The 7,663-nt window shown below is 47.3% G+C and overlaps 1 pseudogene; it reads right to left on the bottom strand.

Moving 5' to 3' along the window:
- Positions 1-491: 491 nt before the first annotated feature.
- Positions 492-730, bottom strand: LOC139260536 (U2 spliceosomal RNA; annotated as a pseudogene).
- Between the last annotated feature and the right edge of the window lie 6,933 nt (positions 731-7,663).

Genomic DNA, 7,663 nt, shown 5'->3' on the forward strand with positions numbered 1-7,663 from the left:
GATTTAGATGAAGGAATTGAGTGTAATATCTTCAAGTTTGCAGATGGCACTAAGCTGGGTGGCGGTGTGAGCTGTGAGGAAGATGCTAAGAGGCTGCAGGGTGACTTGGACAGGTCAGGTGAGTGGGCAAATGCATGGCAGATGCAGTATAATGTGGATAAATGTGAGGTTATCCACTAGGGTGGCAAAAACATGAAGGCAGAGTATTATCTGAATGGTGGCAGATTAGGAAAAGGGGAGGTGCAACGAGACCTGGGTGTCATGGTACATCAGTCATTGAAAGTTGGCATGCAGGTGCAGCAGGTGGTGAAGAAGACAAATGGCATGTTGGCCTTCATAGCTAGGAGATCTGAGTATAGGAGCAGGGAAGTCTTTTTTTTTTGAAATTCGTAGCCAATCGTTCCAATTCTTTGTCAAATCACAAACGCCAGAGGTCACCTTGCACACGCCAAGGATCACTCTGCGCCAATGCTCTTAGCCAAAAGGCCTAGAGCCACTGCACCGTTCCTGGAAGTACTGCAATACCAGGTTCGTGCCATGGAGGTGGATGGGTCAGGTCCCCCACACACCTCCGTGGAGGTGGATGGGTCAAGCCACCCCACCCACCTCCTGTTTCCAAAAAAGCAAGCATATACCTTCCTGATCCAGGGAGAACCACCCGGAGGTCATGGTGGCTACTCCCCTGTCAGGTCAGTTACGCATGATCTTAGCCAAAAGGCCGAGAAGCGATGAAGTCTTACTGCAGTTGTACAGGGCCTTGGTGAAGCCTCATCTGGGATATTGTGTTCAGTTTTGGTCTCCTAATCTGAGGAAGGACATTCTTGTTACTGAGGGAGTGCAGTGAATGTTCACCAGATTGATTCCCAGGATGGCAGGACTGACATATGAGGAGAGACTGGATCGACTGGGCCTGCATTCACTGGAGTTTAGAAGAATGAGAGGGGATCTCATAGAAATATATAAAATTCTGACGGGACTGGACAGGTTTGGTGCAGGAAGAATGTTCCCGATGTTCGGGAAGTCCAGAACCAGGGTTCACAGTCTAAGGATAAGGGGTAAGCCATTTAGGACCGAGATGAGGAGAAACTTCTTCACTCGGAGAGTTGTTAACTTGTGGAATTCTCTGCTGCAGAGAGTTGTTGATGCCAGTTCATTAGATATATTCAAGAGGGAGTTAGATATGGCCCTGACAGCTAAAGGGATCAAGGGGTATGGAGGGAAAGCAGGAAAGGGGTACTGAGGTGAATGATCAGCCATGATCTTATTGAATGGTGGTGCAGACTTGAAGAGCCGAATGGCCTACTCCTGCATCTATTTTCTATGTTTCTATGTTTCTATGATAATCCTGCTGCCCAGAAGAACTGGAGAGACTCACAGTCCAAAAAGATCACTGTCAAAAGTATTGCAAAGTCCATTCAGATATAAAAATAGAGAATGCTGGAAATACACAGCAGCTCAGTCAGCATCTGTAAAGAGAAAAGACAGATTAGTGTTTTGGGTCAGATCATTGTTTTCCAGTATTTGCAGTTTTATTCTTTTTTTTCTTTCATCCACACCGAATGATGCTCGGTAAGAACATTTTAGTGAACTCAGCTTTTATGTAGATATATTGCTTTTGGCCAGATCCATTTTAGGCATCATATCTATTTTGAAAAGAACTGCAGCCAAAGCATCTTCCGTGTTGATTTCCGATCCGATTAGTGCTTTCATTTCTTGTATGAAGAGGCTGATGGTTCGTGGCATTGGTGAAATGAAGCATGAAGTGCAAGTGGTGTTTCATGAAGTAAAAAGAGAACTTGTACCTAATTACTCTGCTGTTCTCCTTTTTACCCATCAGTAATTTGCTCACTCAACCGAGCACTCATTTCCCCATTTGAACGGCAGCATTCAGCAAAAGCATTAAATGAATACTGATTTCACTCGACTTTGCACAGTGTCTTTGTATTGCTTATCCACTTTATTCTCTTTATAAATGTGCAAAAATATGCAAGTCAGGTATCATCCAATTTGACATCAATTGTTCTGTTTGAGGACCCTCTGAAATAATTAGATGATTTCTAAGAAGCAACTTGTGTTTTATGCATACACTTTTTAGAGGCAATAACATTGTCTTTTAACTCCCCAATGGTTCAGTCAATAAATGCATCTCCTAACCTGGTACTCATCCACACAGATCAAGAAAGGCCCAGAGCGGATGCCTAGTCTGGGCTGAGTTAACTGGTCTCAGCATAGGTGATGCAATGGAACTTGCAATACCTGGGCTAGGGAGTGGAAAAATCAGCAATGTCCCTGCTATCTAAGTGACTCCGGTTGGAAAGTGCATAGTTATGGATAACAAGCAAACATAGGACCGGACTCCATACTGATAATCAGTGATAACCTGAGCAATCTACATGTAAAAATGTGAGGTCGCAGAGAATTGACGGTACCTGTCAAACTAGATCCTAGCACAAGCTGCAGTCTTCAGGAAAGGGGATGAGAAAACTGGAACTCTGAGAAAGAAAAGGAATGATCCAGGCCTGGGGGGTGTAAAGTCCTGTCCCCTCAGTACAGATTCACACGAGGCATGTAGTGAAGTCAAGGTCACTCTGGACCTGCACCTTTATTTCACAGCTCTGGAATGCCGCACTTGCCTGAGACCTGTGCTTATATACCTGTCTCTTGCAAGTGCACCCCTGGTGGTATGGTATGCTGGTGGTTACAGATCATATCTTATTACAGTCATGTATAGCATGTTGGGATACAGTTATATATAATAATGAAAGATACATGACATCACCCTCCCCCAAACTCTTATTGTCTTTATAGGTTCAGTCTCTCAGGTGGTCTACGCTCTCACGTGGATCGTCTGAGTTGTGGTTTAGTTGTTTGCCTTGGTCTGTTTTTCTTTGGGTGTGGTTGCTGGTATCTCGCCTGGGCTGTCTGTTTCGATTGGTGTGATTGTTGTTGACTTGCCTGGGCTGTCTGTTGGGATTGCCCTTTCCTCAGGTTGTTCCCTCTGTCTGTCCACCAGGTGTGGCGTGAGTTCCACATTGTAGTCTGCCTCTGGTTCCGCAGTGTTGTTGGTAAATCTGCTTTTGACTTGGTCTACATGCCTCTGGCAGGTTTTGCCATTGTCCATTTGTACTACCAGTAGCCTGTTTCTTTCGTTGCCCGTTACTGTCCCTGAAAGCCATTTGGGACCCCTGCCATAGTTTAGTACAAACACTTTGTCCCCTATCTCATTCCATCTCCCCCTCGAATTTCTGTCATGGTACTCAATCAGCTGACGGCGCTTTGCCTCAACGATTTCGTGCATGTCTGGGAGGATGAATGAGAGCCTTGTTTTTAAAGTCCTTTTCATCAACAGTTGCGCGGGGGGGGATCCCAGTCAGTGAGTGCGGACGAGATCTGTATGCCAGCAGCAGTCGCGACAGGCGACCCTGCAGCGTGGGACCTTGAATTTTAAGCATGCCTTGTTTAATGATTTGCACTGCTCTATCCACCTGGCCATTGGAGGCCGGCTTGAACGGTGCCGTCTTGACGTGATTTATGCCGTGGTCAATTATGAAGTCTTGGAATTCTGCGCTAATGAAGCACGGACCATTGTCACTGACTAATATGTCAGGGATTCCGTGCGTTGCAAACATGGTTGCGAGGCTCTCCACAGTGGTGGAGTTTGTACTCGAGTTTAAAATGGTGCATTCGATCCACTTGAAAATGCATCTACAACTACGAGGAACATTTTGCCCATGAATGGGCCCGAATAGTCTACGTGCACCCGCGACCATGGTTTGGTAGGCCAGGGCCAGGGGCTCAGTAGAGCCTCCCTGGGGGCATTGCTGAGTTGGGCACAAATGGTGCACCTTCGGACGCAGAGCTCCAAGTCCACGTCAATACCAGGTCTCCAGACGTGGGATCTGGCTATGGCTTTCATGAGAACGATCCCCGGGTGCTCGCGGTGGAGCTCCCGGACAAATGCCTCTCTGCCTCGCAGAGGCATGACTACTCAGCTGCCCCACATCAGGCAGTCTGCTTGTAGTGATAGCTCATGCATGCGCCTGTGAAAGGGTTTTAATTCCTCGGGGCAGGCATCGCGAGCCTCTGCCCAGTCATTGGTTAGGACACATCTTTTTACTAAGGATAACGTGGGGTCGCTGGCCGTCCAGGCTCTGATTTGGCGAGCCGTCATGGGCGAACCTGTGGACTCAAAGGCATTGATTGCCATGACTATCTCACAGTCCTGTTCGTCAGACCCTTCCGTGGTCGCCGGGGTAGCCTGCTGATCGCATCGGCACAGTTGTCTGTGCCTGGTCTGTACCTTATGGTATAGTCGTAGGACGCCAGCATGAGTGCCCACCGTTGAATTTGCGCCGAGGCGTTGGCATTTATTGCCTTGCTCTCAGATAGGAGGGACGTGAGGGGCTTGTGGTCAGTTTCTAATGTGAACTTGGCCCCGAAAAGGTATTGGTGCATCTTTTTGACACCGTACACACACGCGAGCGCCTCCTTCTCTACCATTCCGTACCCGCGCTCCGCCCGCGAAAGTGACCTAGAGGCATAAGCTATGGGTTGTAATTTGCCCGCACTATTGACATGTTGCAAAACGCACCCGACCCCATACGCTGATGCATTGCATGTGAGAACTAGCTTTTTACCTGGGTCAAAGAAAGTCAAAACACTGTTGGAACACAGAAGGTTACGTGCCTTATTGAAGGCGCGTTCCTGGGTGTCCCCCCAAAACCAATCGCACCCCTTCCTGAGTAGCACGTGGAGAGGCTCCAGCAGCGTGCTTAAGTTCTGCATAAAGTTCCCAAAGTAATTGAGTAGCCTGAGAAAGGCGCGCAGTTCTGAGACATTCCGGGGCCTGGGTTCCAGGCGAATTGCTTCTGTTTTGGACTCTGTTGGGCAGATTCCATCCGCGCAATCCTTCTGCCCAAAAATTCAACCTCGGGTGCGAGAAACAGGCACTTGGATTTCTTGACTCTTAGGCCTACCCGATCCAACCGCTTTAGTACTTCCTCCAAATTACGGAGATGGGAGTCGGTGTCCCTGCCCGTGATAAGTATGTCGTCTTGAAATACAACCGTCCCCGGGATGGACTTGAGCAGACTCTCCATGTTGCACTGGAATATGGCATCTGCAGACCTGATGCCAAATGGGCATCGATTGTACATGAAAAGGCCTCGATGTGTGTTGATGGTGGTGAGTAGCTTGGATTCCTCGGTCAATTCTTGCATCATATATGCAGATGTGAGGTCTAATTTTGAGAAAAGTTTACCTCCAGCCAATGTGGCAAATAAGTCCTCCGCTCTGGGCAGCGGGTACTGGTCCTGTAGGGAGACTCTGTTTATGGTAGATTTGTAGTCCCCACAGATTCGTACGGATCCATCAGGCTTCATGACTGGGACGATGGGAATTGCCCAGTCGCTAAATTCTACAGGTGATATAATGCCTTCCCGCAGAAGCCTGTCTAGTTCGTGTTTAATCTTTTCCCTCATCACATAGGGTACAGCTCTGGCCTTGTGATGGACCGGTCTAGCATCCTGTGTGATGTAGATTTTGACTTTGGCCCCTTTGAAAGTGCCCACACCTGGCTCTGAAAGAGATGTTCAAATCGCTTTATAACTGTTGAGCAGGAGGTCCGTTCCTCTAATGACATGGCGTGGACATCATCCCATTTCCAGTTTAGTTTTGCCAGCCAGCTTCTCCCCAGCAGTGCTGGGGGGGTCTCCGGGGACAATCCACAGGGGAAGTCAGTTCACTGTCCCTTTGTGTGTGACAGAGTGCATGGCGCTGCCGAGGACTGGTACGATTTCTTTGGTGTAGGTCCTTAGTTTGGTGTCGACCCTTGTGAGTTTTGGTCTGTCTCTTTTATGCGGCCACAGTTGTTCAAATTGTTGAGCGCCCATGAGAGATTGACTCGCTCCCGTATCCAGCTCCATGTTGACAGATATCCTGTTGAGTAGGACCCTCATCATTATAGGAGGCGCCCTGTTGTCGGAGCAGCGACCTTTGATCGTGTTGACCCGCTGTACACCGGTGTCCTGGGTACTGTCCCCACTATCTTCTAGTCCGCTTCTTATACCAGCCGAGCTGCCGTTTTTTTGCACATGCGGGCCAAATGCCCTGTATATTCACAATTTCTGCAAACAGCCTGCTGAAATCGACATCCCCTTGATGAGTGCCCACCCCCACACCTCCAGCACAGACCTGTTCTATTGTTCAAAGAGTTCCCAAAGAATGAACTGCGTCTGGCTGATCTCTCTTGAGCTTCTCTCAGTTTATAGTTGATTGCTCGCATTGTGGGTTGATTAGGTGTGAACAGCCATTCCTGTGGCCCTTGATGGCTTCTGCCTGCTGTCGAGAGCCTGTTCTCCCGGTTTTGTCTGTGTGTGGGGGTTGCAGCTTGTTTAGTGCTGTGAACTTCTTATTCCAATATTTCGTTAGTTGTCGTACCTGCATTGTAAATCAATCTTGTTTCTTCTTCCCCTACCAAGAATGTCTGTGCAACCAGTGCTGCTGCCTCTAAGGTCAGGTTCTTGGTCTCTATGAGCTTTCGGAATATGCCTGTGTGGCCTATTCCTTCAATGAAAAAGTTTCTCAACATTTCTCTCCTCAGTTCATCGGAGAACTGACATAAACTAGCCAACCTCCGAAGTTCCGCTACAAAGTCGGGTATGCTCTGGCCCACACAGCGTCTGTAGTTGTAGAACCTGTGTCTGGCCATGTGTAGGCTGCTCGCTGGCTTCAGATGGTCTCTTACCAGTGTGCTCAATTCTTCAAACGACTTGCTTGCTGGTTTCTCGGGTGCCAACAGATCCTTCATTAAAGCGTATGTTTTCGAGCCACAGCTGGTCAAGAGATGGGCTCTTCTCTTGTCTGCCTTATCGTCGCCTAACCAGTCTTTGGTTACAAAGCTTTGCTGGAGTCTTTCTATCCCACATTGTTCTTTTCATCTGATCCGTTGTTCGCCATTCTGTGGATTCTGTAATCCCGTAACCCGTCGCCACTGTAAAGTCCTGTCCCCTCAGTACAGATTCACACGAGGCATGTAGTGAAGTCAAGGTCACTCTGGACCTGCACCTTTTATTTCACAGCTCTGGAATGCCGCACTTGCCTGAGACCTGTGCTTATATACCTGTCTCTTGCAAGTGCACCCCTGGTGGTAAGGTATGCTGGTGGTTACAGGTCATATCTTATTACAGTCATGTATAGCATGTTGGGATACAGTTATATATAATAATGTAAGATACATGACAGGGGGGATCACGCTAATCCTTTGTGTATTTTTAGTAATATATTCACCATATCTACAAGGCCCACAAAATTAACAAGTCTGCCTTTCTTCAGAGACACATCCCACGCCTTCACCTGCCTATTTGAATAGTTTTCTTCTGCACTGTTATGTTCAGTTTTATGCTTTGACAACAAAATGTAATGGAAAACATTTATAAAAAGATTAGAAACTTGGGTTTAGTTCTCAACCAGTTAAGCATGGCAGGCAATGATAATTCATATACATGTATTATGGTTAAGGGACGATTTTTTTTTCCTTGACTCTTGAATTCCCTTACTAATACTCCTCGGATGATGCAAATGTGCTTCACAAAAATAGTGATGATGTGATCAATGTGGTCAACTTGAAGTCGTGCTATCTTCAGGATTTCTTTTTAGTAAACCT

Source organism: Pristiophorus japonicus, chromosome 3 (genome assembly GCF_044704955.1).
Source record: "Pristiophorus japonicus isolate sPriJap1 chromosome 3, sPriJap1.hap1, whole genome shotgun sequence".
Lineage (NCBI taxonomy): Eukaryota > Metazoa > Chordata > Chondrichthyes > Pristiophoridae > Pristiophorus > Pristiophorus japonicus.